The sequence below is a fragment of the Pteropus medius genome, unplaced genomic scaffold, assembly GCF_902729225.1.
Source record: "Pteropus medius unplaced genomic scaffold, Ma_sr-lr_union100, whole genome shotgun sequence".
Lineage (NCBI taxonomy): Eukaryota > Metazoa > Chordata > Mammalia > Chiroptera > Pteropodidae > Pteropus > Pteropus medius.
In genome coordinates this window covers 1,463,390-1,485,717 of record NW_024354500.1, presented here as the reverse complement: position 1 = coordinate 1,485,717, position 22,328 = coordinate 1,463,390, and the positions used below count along the sequence as shown (strand labels likewise).

The following is a 22,328-nucleotide window of genomic DNA, read 5'->3' as shown; positions in this document are numbered from 1 at the left end:
TGTATGAGAGAATCAGAAATTTGATGATGTAGGTTATGGTAAGGAATTTGGATTTTATTAAAAGTGCAAAGGAAAGCCATTGGAGTTTTTGGCTGCTATAGGAATAATGGAGTATAGAGGTTTAGGCTTTTGAATGGATATGAAAATATAAACATATAAAGAAATATATTATAGCAATATAATGAGAGATCATGGAGATTTGTATTAGAGAAGTATTAATGGAAGTGGAGAGACCTGAACAGATTCTAGACACATTTTGGAGGTAAAGATGACAGATATTCTTGATGGATTGGATATGGGGGCCAAATGGGGAGTAGTGAGGGAAGAGAAGGCATCAAGTGTGATTCCTAGAATTTGAGATCAAGCATCAGGGTGGATAGTAAGACTTTTTCCTGAGATGGGGTAACCTAGATGAGAACTGCTTTTGAGGGACTAATCAAGTAAGCACTGGAGATACAAATTTGGAGTCACTGGAAAGGCCATAAAGGAGGATGTCAATGGCATATAGATGGTATTATTTAAAGCTTGTATTGTTAAAAGAATAGTGAGGTAAGCATTAAAAGAGATTATGCTAAATAAGGAGTATTCTTCTCTCTTAGCCTAAGGCTTGCTAAAGATAGTCTTTTAATAAAGTCAGTTTAAAAACAGTTAATTTCAGAATTATGTGATATGTATATCTAACTTTTTAAGAAACTGCTGAGCTGTTTTCCAAAGAGATTGTAACATTTTACATTCTTACCAGCATATGTATTGGAATTTCGAATTCTTCCACATCCTTGTCAACACTTGGTATACCTTATTGAAAAACATAAAACAATAGAAAAGTAGTTATTTTATTACATTACATTTTTAAATTTTAGTAGATACTATCATTGACACTGAACCAGCGTAAAATTCTTAGGATAGCACCATGGTTTTCTCACTTCTGCAAAATAACTTAATCGTACTGCTATTGGGGAGTTAAGTATTAAAAATTATATTGACCCTCTCTTCAATCTATGGTTATATTGCAAGAGTTTCACATACATCCCAAAATATAAAATATTGAGCAATGTGATAGAAGAAGTTCTTTGTAGAATATAGCTTTGTACACTGACTTATTTAGTTGCTTGAAAAAGTCTCAGTGTAGAAGAAAAATGGTGATTAAGAGGAAGTGACTACTTCAAAATATCCAAAGAATTAGAGGATATACCTCCGACCTAAAGAATCTAAATATAAAAGTTGAAACATAAAGAAGACATTAACATTTTTCTTTTTTATTCACTCTTCCAAGAAGCTCAGAACCAAATTTTGAGTTCAGATTCAGAACATTTACTATTATTATGTTTAAATTTCCATTTGGTCTTCAGGAATGATATTTTCCTACTTATATTCCTTGTTTTTATACTGAAAGAGATAATCTACTAAAAATAAAATAAAAAAATTTTCAAGTGCCCCAATAAATAACACTAAAAAGCTCGTATACAAAAAGAAGTATTAAAAGAATCCTTGAGGAACTTCCACCGAATGAATTTATTCTAGAGTTTGATTTACCTTAATTAATTACAAAATAAATATTTAAGATACTTAATGTATATCTTAACTATATCTTAAGACTGTTGGTGAATTGATACTTGTTGACATTTAGTGATTATTGGTAAAGTATAAGAATTATTTACCAATCAGATGAAGATAAAATGTAAATTTGACTAAAGCATATTAAGTACCTACTTTAAAAATTAGAAATGATCATTTTGCCTACTTTATACATGAGGATATAGAAGCTGAGTGTTTATCCTATACCAAGCTAATATAGGTTGAACCATTTGTAATTGTGATAGTCAACTGTTTTCAACCTATAAAAACAGGGATTAAATATGATTTGACCTAATATTAATTAGTAGTGAACCCAGGTCTCCTGATCTCCAAGCCTGTGATATTTCGTCAAACCAGGGTAATATTTCACAGATTTCTCATTATTAAAAAAAAGAGAATCCACCAATGAATACTGGCCCTGGGACCCTTAGACTTACTGTTTTGATAGATAATAAAAGAACCACAACCATTAGGTGCATAAGAAATGGCTACACATTTTTTATGGTAACTTTTGAATAGCTATAGTTAAATACTAGTTTCAGTAAAATATATTTGTAAAGGATCCTGACTAGGCAGAAACTGATAGCAGCACTGATATTTACTGTCTTGCTAATTTTGCATGTAACTCCTTATTTAAATCATTGCAATATTTGAAAGAAGATATGTAAAGATTTAGAGATAGAATGTAAGAATTTACTCATTTTGACATCATTATACTAGCAGCCTTTAAATACAGCCTCGATACATATAACAAAATGAAGCATACACCAGTTTCCTCCCCTTCAATACAGGGGACAATTCTGTTGTAGAAATTTAAGTTAAATTAACTGTACATTTCTTACAGCAGACTGAGATTGAGTGACCTCTCTTCAGGAAATGAAATCCCCATGATTTCACTTTAGCCTCTGATAATAGAAATTATCCTTTCTTCATATTAGCAGTATTGTTTATTTTATTCAGTGGATGTTGCAAATTTAGCATCTTTTAAACATACATACTAACAACAATAAAGTATTCTCTTGCATTCAAGTGTGATTCTTTTGTATATAAGACCCCAACTGAGTTGTGAATACCCATTTAAAATGTCCTTCTAAATGATTATAATGACAGGGGAGTTGAATAGTCAGTGAAATTTTCTATTATTTTATCTTGTGTGCATTTTCATTAATAATTTATCGATATAAAAAATAAGAATGTTTTACCTCCACAAATTTGTATCTGTAATTTTTTTCTCTGTGCACAGACATATTGAGGATGCTACTCGGCAGTACTGATTGAATATTTATTTAAACAAATATCAGTATAACCCAACTAGCTGGAAAATCCATGAGTTTGGTTTTGATAGCAGAGCATTTCTCAACAATTTATGTGTGCATGCAAATTTTGGTGCTTTGGATATAGGCTAAAGTATTTGCTTTATATGTATTATTTTGTTTGAATACAAGAAAGCTGGTTTGATTTGTATGTTTCCCCCTTATAGAATTGTTCCAAGGCTCTGTCAGAGATCACGTAGAGTAATTTTTCCCATCAATCTTTGCTGTGCAGCCATGCACGAATGCAGTAGGAAAAAGGGGGCAGAAATCAAATCACTTAATTGCAGCATTTTTCATCTACATCTTTTGTTTTATGGTGGTAAAGGCCCCGGAGTAGCCTACCATGATTCATGGCTGTCACTGCTGCCGTTAGCAGTTCAATCCTTCATTCTAGGCATTTTGGTACTGAAAGTACCTACACAATTACTTTGATGAATATGACTTGTTTGTTTTTTCCCCATTTTTAGCAGAGAGTGGTTGTGCTTAATACAGACATTTAAATAAGATAGTATTCGTGCCTATTGCATGTGCACTGTATTTCAAAAGTTGTGTGTTGAGTTTAACAATAATATTGCCATTGTCACCCAAATATTTAAGTTACTGAGCTTATGGGCTTTTACTCCTATTTTTATGTTTATATAATGGGAAGGCCTTAAAATAACCCCCACTCTATATAAAAGGAATAACTCACCTTTAAAGATCTACAAGGCTGTGACAGATTCCTATGAAATCTCATTTAAAAAAAAAAGTCATTTCATGAGTGTGGCATTACAAAGCCAGCAAACTAGTCTGCCTCTGCATTTATGCCTAGTTGATCATAAAATAATAACATTTTTGGAAATATATGCATGCATCTTAGAAAGTGACTTATAATATTTGCATATTTGGAGAAAATGTCAGTGATGTCAGCAGGGGTTCTGAGAGTAGCTAAATGAGCAAGCTTTTCAAAAATTGCTATTTTATCAGCTATGCACTGTCAGCACAAAATGCAACCTCTTTAAGAAAGAGACAAGAAAAAGGCAAGTGATTTAATTTCTTCATTAGCTTACTTGCAATTGAATTACTGGTACACCTAACAGCAGAGAACTGTATTCTGTAAGCTTGAGGAAAACCATTTAACATCCATTTTGCCCTCATGACAAATGTGTTAGAAATTTTGAGACTCCACCCTTCTCCAAAAATGAAATGAAATTGAAGTTCTACTGATATTGGAGAAAAGGGCAATTTTTCACCTCCTTACCCCTCTACCCTGGTACCATGGTTGAAGCTAATGTTTTTTGTTCTTTTGGGTTTTTTTTTTTTTTTTTATAGTCTTTCTTGTTCATTATTTTAATTTCTTTGTTTACTTTTTGGCTTCAGGCTCTAAATACATGTTCTGCATAATATGTTCATGCTAAATTAATGTGTATACAGCTTGGAGATAGAACATGTCTATTATTACCTAGCAATGATAACAGTGTTCATTTTATTTGCCAAAATAGATTAATAAAGTATTTCAGTAGACATTTCAGAAAATCATCTCATGTATAACTACAAATAAACCTCAGAAATGAAAATTCCAAAACATATTCTTAAAACAATGACCATTAAAACTAACCTGATTGCAAACCCTAAGTGCAATCACATCTTAAATCCTCTAAATATGTACTTAATGTGTATTTATGACTTGTTGTCTTTGTCTTGTCATAACATGGCCTATCTAAATTTCAAAATAAGGAAAATGAAGAATTTCTTATCTTCATATGTTCGTATAGAAAAGTGGCAGAATGTAAGAGTTTTAATTTGTTCTAACGAGGATTTATCTTTTGGACTCTTTTCACATCTATTAAAATGTTTCAACTTTAGGTCAATGTTTGATGATTCACATTTGATGATAATAATTTATCTCTGTGAAGTACGAATGCTTGGATGTTATATATATGTAAGAATTGAAATAAAAAACATTTTAAACTGAAATATGAAGTTAGAAGCAAGAATTAATCATCAAAGCAGGAAATTGCTTTGTACTGTAGTGAACTTAAGAGCCCTAAAATCTGATTCTAATTACTGATCAGTTAGGGATGCAAGGATACAAAGTGGTTTTAGCGGAGATGAACATTTTATATTTTAATAGTATTTTTGGTCAATGTTCAAATTCTTTCCTGGGTACCAAGGATATATATGTTATGTGTACACTTTGAAAATGTATGTGCTGTGTGTAAGAGCTCATTCCTTCACTGAAAGAGTAAACTATCTGATCCTAAAAGTAACTGCAAACATTTAAATTATTGAAATCAATTTGCGTTATCATGTTAGGACTTAAACATGCCACAAAGTGACAATTCTAATTTAATTCAAGAGAAAAAATTCCAGGTGACCCTTGCAGTAAAATTATAAAGACTGAGGGAGAAATCCAGAAAAGTTAATTGATTCCTTTGTTGGAGGACTCAGAGATTCAGAGGCAAAAGGTCAAATTATTTTCAAATTGGATTCAGTTCAGCTTGTCCATTAGACTTGGTAAAGGGGCTTTTCCTCCAAATCCTTATTTCAACTTTCCCTAAAAGCAGGTGCAGAGGAATGTATCATGTGGTCCAATTAAGTTCTTAGATGGTAGTTGTTTAAGGTTAGGTAGAATCAGACACCATGACAGAGTTTGAGAGATCAAAACTTGTGAAGGGAAGAGGAGCAAGTAAGACTGGGTAGAAGAGGAAGTGGAATGGCCATGCATGTTGGGATAAAGCATCATCAACAAATCTGGAACGATGCTGGTAAGCGAGGATTGCGTCTCAAGATGTTGTGAATTGGATGGGAATGGTGGGACTTCTGGCCCCAACAACAGATGGGTGTTACCCCTTAGCAGAAGGTTGGGGCTGTCTGCTGGATGCAAGTCCTGCAGCTGGGAGCATGGCTTTCTTATGCGGGAACTGAGTGGCGCATCTTCACGCCAAACATAGTAGTTAACAAAATTACACTTTTTTTTTTTTTCTTGTGGAAATTGGCAGAGTCTTTAATATGTATTGGAATATTTATCCTTGTGAAACTTCAAAAGAGGTTGTGATATGTAGTGTTATCCAAAGTATATGACCTCAGAACCTAATTTTTTTTTTTTCCTCATTAAGCATCTCACAGAATTAGTGTTCTGTAGATTCTACTCTTCTAACCACTTTCCTAGTTTGAAGCTAATTTTTTCAGTTTCTAAATTATTTTTTCCTTCTTTTTTTCTTCTTCCTCCTCATCCTTAATTTCCATTTTTGCCAATATGCCTTAATTTATGGCGCAGTGTTACCCATAACACGTATTGCTTTGCTTTATAAGCAAAACTTTTAGATTACATAATATAATAGGGAACCTATGTGGTAACATTGATTAAGAAATCCAGGAATAATAGAAATAGATTTTGGAATAGGAAAATTTGGAAGAAAAACATTCCATGTGATTTTCTATAAATGTATAAATATAAAATGCTAAAACATAAGCTGAAGTGACTGTGTACCTTCTGGTGAAAACAGATCTTCAAATTGTTGCTACTTAAAAGATAACATTTCTGTCTTGGTCATGAAATATGTCCATGAAAAAGTAATAAATGAATTTAATATCATGTTAATATACAATATAAATTAGCTACATTCTGTATACTGTTTAATTCTTGTATTATAAAAATTAGCTTTATAATATTTTAAAAGCCCAATATATTAGAATTCTAAAGATGGTATCTCTTTTCGGGAAAATTTTTTTTCTCATAGCTCTTGGTATGGTTTACATTTTAAAAAATTGTGAAATTGGAGAAAGCATATGGATTAGAAACTCATTGAATACCTAATGTTTTCTGTTGATTCAACAAAACCTTAAATTCAATTGATCATTTGAACATGATTATATAATATGTTTTGATAAAGTATAAGTTCTACATAATATATTATCTATTCTAGGAGAACAATATTGGAACTTTTAAGGAAATAATGTCTCTTCTCAATAACTAGATACAGAATAACATGAAAAAGTTCTAACTTAAATTTGCAAAGTAATGGGATTAATTTATCATAGAGCCCAAAGCATGCAGTATTACCAAATTTTTCAGTATTTCACCATGCTTATCCTCATTTTTTTCTACCTATAAGAGATGTGAGGAATTATTGTGCTTATGCTTAAAACTGTCTTCCACACAATTAAATCTGGGTTTCAAAATTTCTCATATTAGAAAAACTTCATGTATCCTGGGTGCAAGGGCAGGTAGAGGCTCTGTTTGATCCTTTCTGGACTAGTGTCTCAGTAATGCTGTATCTTCAGAGTAAAGGCTAAATCATAGCATAGTCACTTTCTTAACATAAAACTTCCTCAGAATCCCATTTAGATCCCTAAAATTCTTATTTGAAATCCAGAATTTTAAAACATTTTATTTTCTTTTTTTCTACAGTAGGCTCAACAGAGATCCCCTACTGGTATTTTCATTGAGTATTGAGCTTAAAGTGGGCACAGCCTTGATCTAATGTACAATGCCAATTAGAAATATGTCTGTTTTTGCTTTCTTTACATACCCTTCATTTTTAGTTTCAGTTGGCTAATGCCAGAAATGCAGCACACATATTTCAATATCTGGTTATGAGAATAAAAAGCACACAAACAAAAAACCCACCATATTTTATAACTTTAAAATATCGTTCAGAATGCTTATCTTGTGCATAAGATGGTCTCCCTTACTCTACATTCTAATTAAGTAGAGCAGTAAATCAAAGCATGCTGGATGTTTTGTGAGGAACAGCTGGATTAAAATGTGTTTGAGAATAGGGCCTGGTGTCTTGGATGCCTTTTGGCAGGCTGCCTGCACTGGTGCAGCTACAGAGTACTGGAATGCTTGATAATTTCAGGGCAAGTTCGTTTTCCATGGCTTACAACCTGCTTAATGCAGGGAAGAAAGCTTGTAACTGTTTTGCCATCTCATCAGTATGTGATACAGAATAATCACAGTGGTTACCTAACAGTGATGGAAAGCCTGAGCAGCAAGGGAAAAGGGAACTGCAAATCTGACTGAACATGGGCATTTCAGGTTCGGAAATATGTGCTACCTACTAAAATGAGCTATCGACTAATTCAGGAAGAAATGTTGTATAGACTTAATGTTCATCTTCATCCACACTATAATGAGAAGGATTAGACTGGCTTCCATATGTGGGATATTTATTTCAGCAATACAAGAAAATATATTCCCCTAATATTTTTTCTGTACGCACAAGGCCCTAAATTTTACAGATGTGATTAATGTTTTAATTTGCTGTTCTAGTTGGATACAAGTTTACCATACAATATAAATTACTTACAAAGAAATTTGCTTATATGGAGCTTAATTCATAAGCTGTTTAACCACCTTGTGTGGTATTGCTGCTGTTTCTCTATGGGACTATGCAGCTATGTAGCTTATTTCAAAAATAAAAGCAATCATCCTATAAAATATTTTTAAATTATTTAAAAATAATATATACCCAAATGATTGTCATTTAGTTAAATTTTTAAAAGTAACCTCAAATCTTAAAAATTAAATCCAGGCTACATTTTTTAAAAATTCCAAATAAGCCAGATATGTTTAATGTTCGCTTTTTCAGTTTTCTTGTTATTTAGTCCACTAGTCTTCTTTTGGCATGAATTTAATGTAGTTTGTTGGTAAATATGATGCAGAACCTGGGTTTCCTTGAAATTAATTCTCACTTGTTTCTCTCAGAATAAATCATGCATTTTTAGAAATAGAATGTTATGTCAAAATAGCACTAGGCACCTCTTTACCTGTTCTCAACTTGAGCTCAGTAGAAGGCGTCTGTATGAATCAATTAATATGTGTAAATTTAAGTTTTTTCATCTATAATAGAAAGGTGATATCAATATCCCCCTTATCTACATTTTATTGTGAGGACCCATCACGTAATATATGTGAAATGCATTGAACACTTTAAAATTAAATATTTGTATTTGTTATTGCTGCTAGTATGAATAAGCTTTTCATTCAAATACTAAAGAAGACCACTGCATGACAGTGGATCATCACAAGAAACATCAGCCAACACAGAAGAAAGGTACAGATTCAGGTACTGTGGATCTGATGTATATACAGCTTCTGAGAGGGGGCATCCTCACCCTTTTAAACAAAAAAGTTTACAAAATTATGCTTACAAAATTACACGAAAAGTAAATATTCATTTAGAATGAGAAAACAAATCACTACAAATTAGAGGCTTGAAGATATAGGTCTTGTTCTAGTTAATTGAGACAATTTGTTAGAAATGCTCACACAGACATGCTACTTGATTCCAATCTCACTGTTCCTCCCTACCTAGAACCCTCTTGGGCTCCCTCCCAATCACTCTCCTGCCCTCTCGTAATGGCTGGAAAGCTAATCATTAATTTCACCTAGAGTAGGCTACTGGTGGGAGCTTGTGTTGGTAAGCACAATACTGATCTTTGTCAGTTTTCTCACTTAATATTCATAATTCAATTGGTCCTTCTTAGGTTATATAATAATGAAAAGTTGCTTGGAACAGAAGAAATGGTAACAAAGAAAAAACAAATATGAAAAAGTTACAAAGGAGAGCTATATACAGCAAATCTTTAAATAATGTTGTTTTAAAAAATGTCGTTCAACATTTTTTTCAACATTGTTTCATTATAATGTTGATGAGAAAAAAAAAAATCAGGTCTTGGAGGGGCCACTGTCTGTGTGGGTTTTCTCCAGGTAATCTGGTTTCTTTCCACATCTCAAAGATGTATATGTTAGGTGAGTTGGTGTGTTTACACTGCCCCATCTTAGTGAGCGTGGGGGTGTGTATGAGGGACCCTACAATGGAAATGTGACCTGTCCAGGGTGGGTTTTAGCCTGGTGCCCTGAGCTGATGGGAGAGGCTCCAGCCACCCTGGACCCTGAACTGGAATAAGCAGGTTGGAAAATAATTATCTTACTTGTTTTCACTCATCTTTCTTAAATGTATGATAACTCAGATTTATTTCAATGTTGGATATTAGAAGAGTTTGGAGTCTTTATTTAGAAGTTTGATGATGTTTTCATGACTAGAAATATGCTGCAGGAACTTAACTCTTGTTTGTATCAATTAGCCTGTGGTAAAATTGGTTTCCTTATAAGGTTTTTTTGCTGAAAGTCGCAGTTTCCAAGAACCTACCAATGACATTAAGCGAGGATCTACTTTATCATCAAGTAGCTTGAAGAGATGACATCTTATTTTCCCAAGGTGCTTAAGGATTGATTGGATGAGGTGAACTGCATATCCAAGAAGAGCAGATGTCCGTTCCCCACTGGTTCTAGGTATATCACTGTGCAGGTTGTGTGTAAATGAATGCAGAAACGCATAGGGATCATTAGATCATTACAATAGGACAATTTGCAAATATATTTTAATAGATAGTGTGGAAAGTAAATTTCTGAGAAAAGTCTTACTGCCTAGAATATTGGGACCTACAGCACAATGCCCGTGGCTTGCTTTACACTGTTTATATTTCCTAAAATACATTTTTTTTTCCCTAACTCTCTTTCCTCAAATGTCATTTGTTTTTACTGAAGGATAGTTGGTAAGTTCTGGCTCTTTTATTAAATAGGACCAGAAATAACAGGAATAATTGAAAATTTTCATAGAATTCAAAACTAGTAATAGTCATATATTTAACATTTTTTTCTACATTAAAAAATAAAAACTTTCTCAAGTGTCAAATTAATCTTGATAACTACTCACTTTGCATCTTTTTAAAAATTATTTTTTGGCAGCATATTTAAATACAACATTAAAACAACTTTCTACAACCTACATTTCAGCAAAATATCAACATAACCAAGTGTACAAACTCAGTAGTTTGGTAGAAACATAAAAGTAGGATTCTACCATTTATGTATATGATGTAAGATTTATATTTTTAAATAAAAATTAAGGACTCCACAAATATAATGCAAGCAGAACTGGAAACAACATCATTTTGAATTAAGCAACTATAGTTTATATTCCCTAAGTATACATTGTAGCTTACCAATCACCTATTTAGCTTTACACCTATTTGACTTTATTCATCTAATTAATAAACATTTATTCATAACCTGTGACATGTTTATATTGTAACTGGGGAACAAAGATCAGGATACAAATAAACATTGGTCCTCCATTTTATTTATTACTTATTTATGTATTACGTATGATACCATCTTGTTTCAAAAAGAATTTATGTCATATAATCTGATTCTTTATATTATCTTCCTTTTATGATTGAGAAAGAATGGAATGCAAATAATCCTAGGAAAAATTATAAATTGATTGAGAAAAAAAAAACACTTAAAAAAACTTCAGTTCACTTGTTAAAGTTCTAGTAAAGGACTATTACATATGACAATGACAAATTACTAAGTTGCTGTGGATTATACAGTTGGGCCACAGGGGAAGGGAGAAGTAGAATATACAGATGCACCTTTGGACAATAAACTTGAAACCTATTTGGAAAGAAATGACATACATGAAGAAACCTGAGAACAATGCAAAGCAGTATACAGAAGCATGAGACGAGTGAGAAAGAGCTGTTTCATAAACAATATAGACACTGTGGTAAAGATATGGTCTCGGTCATTTTGGTTTCCACAACATGTAAAGTTTCAGCTGGTCCTTTGAGGATAAAAAAGGATGACTATTGGTTGGTAGAGAAAGACTGAGAGATAATTTCAGATGGAAAAATAATGGAATAGGGGGCATGATAACAGCAGCTTGTAGACTTCAATTGTGTGTAGGCAATTACTATAGCCTTTAAGGGTGCATATGTAATCTAAATGATATAATAGAAAATAAATACTATTATCTTTTCAATGTATGTAGTTACCTTATTTGCTTTCATTTGAAAACAAATTACATTGCTTGGAGAGCCCTGCCAGTGCATTCAGTCCCATGCAAAGAAATAAATAACTAAAGGTAAAGCTTACCATAATATTTATATAAAATCTAAACATTATTTTAATATCTAGTATAGTGTTGAGGTACTATTTTAAATTGTTCTGTGATTGAGAGATGCATTTTTTTGTTGTTGTTTTTTAAATTTTTTTTAGGCAAGGCAATCCTTAGTTGATCTCACAGATTGCAAGGACCTTATCAGTTTACGATCCCTTATTTTTTATTTTTTATGTCTACAGCACCTGATCTTCCTAGGTAGTCTCCCATCCAAGTACTAACCAGCCCTGACCCTGCTTAACTTCTGAGATCAGACGGGACTGGGCCTGTTCAGATTGGCATGGCCGTAGACAAGAGATATGTTTTATTAACAGAAACTTAACCTAAATATAAGAGCTTAATGGGGTTGAAGAAATCAGCTATGTGATGTTTTAGCGGATTATAAAAAGATTTAATGATCAGTGACTGATTCCTATTTCTTTTTTCATTGCTGATAACATAACAATGAAATTGCTGCCAGTACTGCTCTCTGTAACTTAGTACTGAATATCTTTGTTTAAAAGAGGGAGAAAAAAGACAAAATGAAATTAAGATTATTTGGTTATATAAGCTTTGCTTGATCCTGTTTAGAGTCACTTTGGAGATCTGCAAGTTTTATTCCAAAGTTATGCTATTTTAAACCCTTCAGTGCTATAAACATTCCATTATATAGAAAAGCAGACACGTATACAAACTTAACTTGGCAGAAATATATGTTTGCAGCCAACAGACTGTGCACAGTAAGCCCAGAATGAAATATAATCAAGGGTCTGATGCTGACATGGTAAGAAGACTGTGGTCTCCTAAAAAAAAGTGATGAAAATGTTTTCCCTTAGAAATCAATTACAAAGAAAAAGTGTATGTGTTGGGGGAAGCTCTGATATTTTCTCTGGAAATGTATGTTTAATAATCACTTAATGTTCATATTTATAGAAATGCTACCAAAAAAAATTAAGTGCATCTTTTGTATTCTGAAGGCCGTGTATAATAGCAGGGGAGTTCTGCAGACTGACTACTCAGAAGTTGCCAACATACTATCTATCCATCAGCAAACTTGCCATATTCCAAGGTCTGGTCCTCAGCCTTTCAAGATCAGGAATTTGATTTGGACAGCACACCAAGAGTTCATGGGTCTCACACAGCTGGATACCCATTTATCACATTCATAGAAAATGCTACATTAAACATCAAATGATGATTTATTAATTTACAGTGAAAAATACAAACGTTGATCAGTCCAGGATTCTCAGGTTGGCCTAACCAAAGCTTTTTCTCATTTTAACAAAGCCCCTACATGGGAGGCTGAATTATTAGTCTCTCGATTCCCTCCCACAGATGACTAATGACATCTATCATGACAGGTTTTACTAGTTTAAAGACAACCTCGACGTGTTTTTGTATGGTTATCCTTATATAGCACCAATGATGTCTAAGATTGTTTTCAACTTTATCTTTTACTGGACACCATCTTCAAATATATTTTTTAAAAAATCATTAACATATAAAATGAGCAGACATTAGGGATCCTAATAAATGTTGAACTATGTCTGTTTCACTACAGGTGCATTAATGTGACACAGAGAATATATATTCAACATAAGACAATTCCCTCATATGTTAAAAAAGGAATATGGAAATCATTTGTTGAAATTTATTGGTCAACAAAGGAATAATCTTTATTATTACTGTAAGTGGAAGATAAATGAAATTATCATTTATGCTCATAACTAGCTACTCAGCTTGCTCACCTTCAGCTAGAGATTGCACCACCTAAATTATATACCAGGTACCCTCTCCAAACCCCTCTCCCTGATTCAAGCTGATCCAATCATAGTAACCTCTTACCATGTGCATTGTTGTTCCAGAGGTAAACACTTTACCTAAGCCTGGTTTATCATAGTACATTTTCTGGAAATTTGGGACTTGAGAAAGAGTCTCTTTCTCTCTCTGATGGCTAAAGGTACATAATGTATAACTTGGGAGCTGTCAGTGGCCACATGGAAAGTGGAGGCCTACAAAGATAGGATACATTAATAGCATGCAGAAAGAATCAAAATAAATGAAGACAGAGTGTTTCAGAAGTATTAAAAGTCCTGATTCCAGTGGCCTCTGAGGTCTAAATCCCTGAGCTTTCTGTAGCAGTTTCAGTTTTCATACTGAGTGTGAAATTTTTAGACAGGACAATACTCTCCACCCTCCCCTGACACACACATTTTTTGTGTGTGTGAAGCTAATGAAAGTTTAGTTTCCATTAATTGCAACACAAATTTTAATAATACAAGAAAATTTATTTTTTAGCCAGATAAAATTCAAAGAAACTTAGTTAATAAAAAAGTAAACACGTATTAGAAAGAAAAATATATTGTAAGTTATACAGCGTTTTCTTTATTCATTTAAGGGCCTTAGTGATTAACAATTAGTACAAAAACCATATGATTTCATTTAAAAACTTATCATTCATACCTTAATATTTTTACCTGAGAAAGACCTCTATACTCCTATATATGAATATTAATATTCAATGACATATTGTTTTTTAAATCTCATAATCGAAAACATCGAATTAGTGAGATAATATCTAATTACCAATAAAATACTAAAGAACTACTATTGCCAATATTTTTTAATGACACTTCTAAGTAGGGTATTTGTTTTTACTTATTATCAGTCAGTGTACTTGCTAAATGTGCACTCTTTCCAAAGCACTCTTCTAGATGTTGAGGATGAGATAAATATGAACTACATAACCTCTAAGAAGAATTATAGGATAGTTGGACATCCTTCAATAGATGTAAAAAATAATACAGTTCATCAAACAACTGTGTATTAGCATCTTTAAAGCATCTAAGTCTTCAATGAAAAACTGAAAATATGGAGTGGGATTAATAGTTTTTGTATCATTTTGAATGAAGAGAAAGACATACATTGAGGGTCCATTATGCATTTTATGTAACTATATATGTGGATTTAGTTACTGTTCCAATGGGGTATTAACCTAAAGAATTAATCTCAGAAATCCTTTTTCCTGACCAGGCTGGGCCTCTCTGCCTGGAACACCTTTTCTCATCCTACCCTACCCTTAACTCTTGATTTATCTAACTCTTACTTATTCTTCATATCCCAGCTGATGGACCCTCCTTCAGCAAGTCTGCTGTTAGCTTCCTAAAACTGAGAGTTTAGATTCCTCTCTAAAGGACAGTCGATTCCTACCCTCATGCTGGGGCATTCTCACTGATGAGCCCTGTTTGTTCTCTCCTCAATAGATAGTGAATTCCTGTAGAGTAGATAGAGATTGTGTTCATTTTGAACATAGTATCATTAGAGATTAGCACAGTGCAGAGCATATAGTTTCTCAATAATAAATAAAACAACAATGAACAAATGCATCCAGGGATTTTATGTAAAAATTATCAAATAGGTGCTTTATAAAAAAGAAGATGGAAAAATAAAGTCTGAAAAAAATCCAAATTTGTTTTCTCAAAGTGAAAATTGAAGTTTCTTTTCTGATATTGAAAATAGAAGCTAAAGATATGGTTATAATATGGAACCATAGGATAAATGAATTGGTAGGGAGGGACCTTATTATTTAAATTACTTACTTCTCAAGTGGTAAGCAATTGTGAGACGTGGTATAATATTCATTGGAGAGATTGTAAACCTAAAATAAATTACACCATGCTTCCTAGGTTATATAAAATACCAATATGGAAGTCATGATTTGGGGCAAGATATTTGACACCAGTAACCTAAGCGTTAAGTCTGATGTTCTTGCTTCTGCTAGTACTCATATCATGGGTAACTATGAACTTCTCTAATTTGTTTGGTAAAAAAAAATGACATTTTATCAAAATTATTGTTAATAATGTCTTAATGAACAGTGAACCCTCTGTTAATTTCTTTTTCAGAATAAATTCTTTTGATTCAGAAAAGGCTACTGAATGAAAGGATTATTCTGCCTGATTTATGGGGCTTTTAAATAACAGAGAACCCTTCCAATCAGGGAGTAGGACTGTGATTTTTAATATCATGTTAATATACAATATAAATTAGACCATGAAGATGACACGAATTTGGAAACCTGCAACTCTGAGGCAGTAAAGTTGAAATGAAATATGAATTGATGAAAATTAGGAATGTTTTAGGATATTTCATATAATTCAAAATTTTTCAGTAAATTTTTCAATTTTACTTTGGTTTTCAAATGACTGAAAGGAATAGAAAGACAGGGAACTCTTCAAAGAAATTTTGCAAAAAAAAAATTTTTTAATGACAACCCATAAATAACAATGGGCATTCATTGCAGTAAGGTAACTTGTTCATGGTGGAAAATCTGACATCAAAACTAGTTTCTAATAATGTCCATTAAATAAATAAATAAATAAATAAATAAATAAATAAAAACTTTTGTGAAGTGTTCTTTAAATATTGAATTTATAAAAAAGTGCATTAATTTACTAACACTACATAAGATATTATCATTAAATTAATATCTGTAGCTAATACTTCTCATTTCTACCCTGTTCCATTTTGTATAAGTATGAATAAAGAGCAAAAGCAATTATGAGAGAATAATTTAAATAAGAAAATAAAAAAAGGAGTTGAGGAATTGGACAAAATTTATAGTAATTTAGTATAGTAAAATTATCACAGAAATATATTATGTATTTGTGTAGAAATATTAAAATTAATAGGGAAATTCTTGATTATGACACATAGCTTATAATAAATTTAATCAATAAGATACATATGCTTATTTAATATAACTCAATTTTTATTAATATAAGACTTATTTTTGAGCTATATTTTTGATGAGCACAAAATAAAATGAAATATTTTATTGAGATTCATATAGTTCATGACCATTTGGCCTTGTGTAGAGTTATTACTTAAATTATGGTCAGAAACAAGCATTTGAAATTATTGTTACTTGAAAATTACAAGACTAACACTCACACACAATTGTTTGTTCATATTTTGGCAGTTCCTATTATTACAATTCTCCAAAATGAATCTTTTACTTTGTGGTGTTTGATTTAATCAGTGGAACTAATGTACAGTATTGTTTGAACTAAGACACTCACGATTATTTTCTTTCACGTCAATACAATTATTGGAAAAATAGATACCAGTGGATTTAAATATCAATTATTTTTTTATTTTTTACAATGATATACTTTAGAATATTTAGTGATTTGTCTACCAGAAGGGTTATGCATTGCCCTATTAAACATATGTGAAAAAATTTAATTGGGTATAGCCATATTAATTTTATAGGACATGATAGAAATGTGTTGATAATGTATATCCCTTGCCAAACATTTGTTCTAGGGCAATTGTCTTATTTTTTGTTGCCATTGAAAATATATTGGGCAATATAATTTTGTTAAATGGGCTAATGCCTCACCAATCCATTGCAAGTAGTTTTCTTCAAACCACTCAAAAAGGCATTCTTAGTTCTTTACTCACAGGGTCATAGTAGAATTATATGGAAATAATTGTTATAATTAATATTGTGATACAATCAGTTAAAACGAAATAAAAGATAAATTGTTATCATAAAGATATAATTCCTTCCAAAATTGCATTAGTTTTCTCTCTCTAACCCTAGTACTGATCTGTATGCATATGTAGACGTACCATCTTATAGTTACAATTTTGTATTAAGCTTAAAAAATGTATTTTATGTGAAAAAGTCCATGTTGCTATTAGACTTCATAATTATCATATTTAATGTCACTATATCAAATGTAATGATTTATATTTGCTCTTTGGATATTTTAACATTTTTTAGCACCATAGATAATTCTGCCATTAACTTTTCCTTTCACCTCACCATTATTAGAGTGACTCATGATTTTAAAATCATTTCAGAAAATCAATGTCACTTAATTGTTGTTAAAATTGTAATCTATCTGATAACATTTAATGTTAAACATATTCTATTTGTATAATTATATTTCTATTATGTGAATTGCTTGTCATGTTATTCATCCTTTGAATTTACTTCTATATTTATCTATAATGCATCCTAATATATTTCTTATCATTTTTATAAATGATTTATATAACATAAAACCTGTGGCCATAGTTGCTATAAATATTTTTTATATAAGCCATATTCCTTTATATTCTGAAAACAGGGTTTCAACCTCTGTATAGTAAAACCTACCTATTTTTTGCTTTCTAATTCTTCTGTCAGTTCAAAGCTTAAAATTGCAATCCCTCGGGAGAGCTTATATAGTCAATATATTTCTACATTTTCCGATTTAAATGTATTTATTTTAAATATTAACTTGTGATGAAATTAAAATTTATTTGGGTTTCTGTCTATAAATGGAATCCCCATTTTCAGTTAAACGATTCCTCATTTTTCCATTATATTGTGACTCTCATTCTAAGATATTATAAGTGTACGATAGAATCTACTTTTAAGTTTTTATTCTATTTATTTCTATATTTTTGGATACCAGTTTTAAGTCTGTTTACTTTGGTGCTCTTTTTAAAGATTAAATTACATGTGTTAACACTAATATACTTATGTTTTCTTTCATGAGTTTTCATTATTTAAAAGAATTTATAATTCATTACCTTCATTTGTTCAATATAAGAGATAAATATAACAATTTCTTCAAAATTATGAAAAATTATATTATCTACAAAATTTATTCAAACTATGCAAATTAGTAAATTTATATCATCCCTGAAACATATTTTGAACTTTAAAGCATTTTAGTAAGATGGTTTTCCTTCATTATAGTGGTTCTTCATCCCTTTAGTCTGCTTCCAAACTTTAGAAAAATGTTACACAACATTCGCTTAAATTAGTGGGGGAGGGGAAACCAGCTCATTTTATAGAGAGGTGTTCTGTAACAATTGTATGTGTATGTAATAGGACTGTAGTCAAGGAAAAAAAGATGAAATGTTTTCTAAAGTGGGATGACTTTAATGAAACTGCTTAGTCTGTACAACAGTGGCATGTATTTTACTTGAATGAAGTTGTTAAACAAGATCTCTGTTTACATATACTGTTGTGCGGTTATCAACCCAATCAAAAACTCACTCATTGTTTTTTAATTCAAAAGTGATTAGCAAATGCTGAGAAGTTACCTTATCTCACTAAAACACAGGTACCAACTCAGAGTAAATATTTTGGTAAACAATTATTCCATCCTTGCATATTCAGCAGTGTGCTAAATTATGCATAATCTTGTATAAGTAATAAGTGAAGGTAGCTTAAATTCCGTATTTTTTTTTTAACCTGACCTATTTCTTTCAGTACTGTTAGCTGCTTAAATCATGTATGAGCTTTCTGTAAGGCTTCAATGAGTAGCTCGGGTGGAGAAACTTCAGTAATAAATTTCAGGAGAAGACAAGTTTTTTGACAGGCATAATGCAACACATACAGAGTCTGGAACTCACACTCTGGGAATTTAGAGCAATCCTTGCAAAGCAGCTTTTCTCTGTTACATTAATAGAGAAAATGAAGTATGAAAGTCCTCAGGAATTACCGCTAGGTGTAATTTAAATAATTTACCAGAAGACAGTTCAGCACATGCATAGAACAGGGGCATACAGAATTTGCCATAAGCAGTTTATAAATAAACTATATTCAGCTGAAGTAAGTCAGGCATAAATTATAACTATTCCTTTTGTGGCTATACCCTGTTCTTCATTGTAATAGTTATTTATTTATTTATTTTTAATTCTGGGTTATGACCTTCTTGAAATCACAGACATTGCCTTCCTTGTACCTTGCTTATGAGCTTCCTTATGGATAATGATTTGATAGCTATGAGATCAAAATAAAATTACTACTGCTGGAAATAAAAAAATGCATCATTTACCTATCTGTATACAGAATTCTGAAAGAATTTCTTAGCCTTGTTGGGAGCGAGGGGAGATATGTGGCCAAAGACCATCAAGGAGATACCATTTTATGAAAGCTTTACATCTTACATAAAGAAAAAAAAGGATATAGTTTCTATTTCTTGCCTTGTGCATTGTGCCTTAAATGATCAGGCCAAAGTAAAAATTCCAAATAGAAACATATAATAAAGATTAAAAATTATGCAGAAATTATTTGTAAAACATGCAAGTGAAGGTTAAAAAGTTTCTATTTCACAGAGTTATTAAAGAGCAGATGGACTATAATGGCAGTCAAAATTTTCCTAAAATATACCGTTAGTGCTTTGGAAAGAGACTTTGTGAAAGGCAAGTAATCTGGAGTGCTTATTCTCCTCTGAGAATATAATTTCTGTAACTTTTGCTTTCACTTAGCTTTCTTTCGATAAAGTACACTCCTTGGAAAAAATGGTATAGACTAGAGAGTGAATAGCAATGTTCCTGATGTTACATATGAAATACAGAAAGATAATATTCATCCTCTATGTATTCTTTTAAATATATGTGAATCACACTTTCTAGGTTGTCCTTTGGAGTAATATGCACTGCAGTTCTTCAGTTCTTCATACTCTGTGGATGTGTGTGTGTGTGTACACACACACACACACAGACGTACACACACACCAGAGTTAAAACTTTAGGAATGCATGCTCTCTACATACAGGTGTTAGAACCAGAACCTAAATGCTGCTTAGAGGGATTGTGGGAGCATAGAAGATATGTTGCAATAATTATGCTTTTATTTTCAGAATCAATTTTGTAATGATGGCCTTATAACTTGAAAACATCTGTAATTAGAGGAAATTCTTCTGTGATCCTTAATCTGCAGTGTAGAAAATATACTTTCATTTGTCCATATCTTTAATGAAGAAGAAAGACTTGATGTAGTTGACATTCAGACATTCAGATCTAGGCTGTGGTTTATTTATAAGATCATCATATGAGATTCTGTGTCTTCATTGTGATATATTGCTTGTGATGATAGGTCTGGAAAACTTGGCTCAAGTTATGAGATGAAGAGGTTCAGAGAAACTAATGTACAGCATGGTGACTATAGTTAACGATTTTGTGTTGTATACTTGAAATTTGCTCAGAGAATACATTATAAGTGTTCTCACCAAAAAATGAAAATCAAAATTAACTATGAGAAGTAATAAATGTGTTAATTAACATGGTAATCATTTCACAATAAATATATACATTAAATCATCATGTTGTATATTTTTAGCATATTATAATTTTATTTGTCAACTATATTTTCGTTAAACTAGGGAGAAAAAAGGAAAGCTTAGCCCAGAACCCTAAAACTGGCAACCTGGTTAACATGAGTTAGAATCTGTAATCTCAACTCAATGCTATAAGTAACTAAATTAAACAGCCAAAATAGATATGTAATCTGTAGAAAAATTGAGAAAGTTGTAAAAAACTCTCCTTTTTGTGTGTGTATTTGACTTGTACTTGCCTGAATATAGAAAAAAATGTAAAAATTCTAATATATTTTTGCTGTTGATAGGCAATCAAGATCATCAAGTGTAAAATTATAATGAGATTATTGCTAAAATAATAGGTTATTTTCTATGTGCGCCACTCACACATGGTGAATACATTCCTATATAGCTATTGTAGATGCTAATCTCATAATATCGTTTGGGAAATGTTGAAAGTCTCTGCATTTTGGTAAGGGCATTCAGAAAAGTCTGAAAAAATACTGTTCTAATATCCAAAGGAAATAATAAAGGAAATGTTGTAAAATATAAATGCTGTAATAAGCATTTATACAATGCATATTTGCATAACACTAATATTTACATTCATATAAGAATAATGTTTAATTCTATGAGTGTAAAATTTAGGTACAGTACTCGTTGATGGGATGTGGGTGGCAAAATTGAGCAGGGGAAAAGGATTAGTAGTACCTTGTACTGCTGAGGAAGGGAATCCTCCACTGAACCACACCAGACAGAATCTTGCAAAATAGGAGATATTAAAATAGGAGATAAGATGCCCTGGGACTACTGGAAGATAGAGGTATATATCCAAGATAAAGAAAGTAGTATCACAAATTATAACTAATTTACAGCTCACTGTTTTGACTTTGACCAGTCTGGTATCGGCACAAACAAATTCAATTTCCTATCATTTTATTTAGTCGTTTATAAATCAGCAGTCAAAACCCATGTTGATAATAGAAGCCTTCTTTACTTGTTGATAGATTTGACACGTATGAAAATCTAAGCCATTTGTTACTCGAATAGAATTCATCCCTCCAGCATTGCTTAGTTATTAGTGATTGTTTCCATGTTAACATGTTGAAATTATTCTAAAGGAAAGTCTGGCAGCTTCTCTCATATAACTATGCAAAAGAAATGTTCTATCAGATAAATAAATCAAGTTAAACAACATGAGAAGATTCATTATAACCTACCCTATATCTACCTAATGTAGGTTATACATGTGTGTATGTCATGTGTGTGTGCATGCCCACACACGTGTGTGAGCGTGTATGATACCTGGCATTTTGGATAGTTGTTTGTTCAGCCTGTATGATACCAGAGGTACTTTACCTAATGTCTTCTATTCTGGCTCTACAACAAAGATCAAGAAA

The 22,328-nt window shown here is 31.8% G+C and overlaps 1 pseudogene; it reads right to left on the bottom strand.

The window, feature by feature from the left end:
- Positions 1–12,015: 12,015 nt before the first annotated feature.
- Positions 12,016–12,134, bottom strand: LOC120595225 (uncharacterized; annotated as a pseudogene).
- Positions 12,135–22,328: the final 10,194 nt, after the last annotated feature.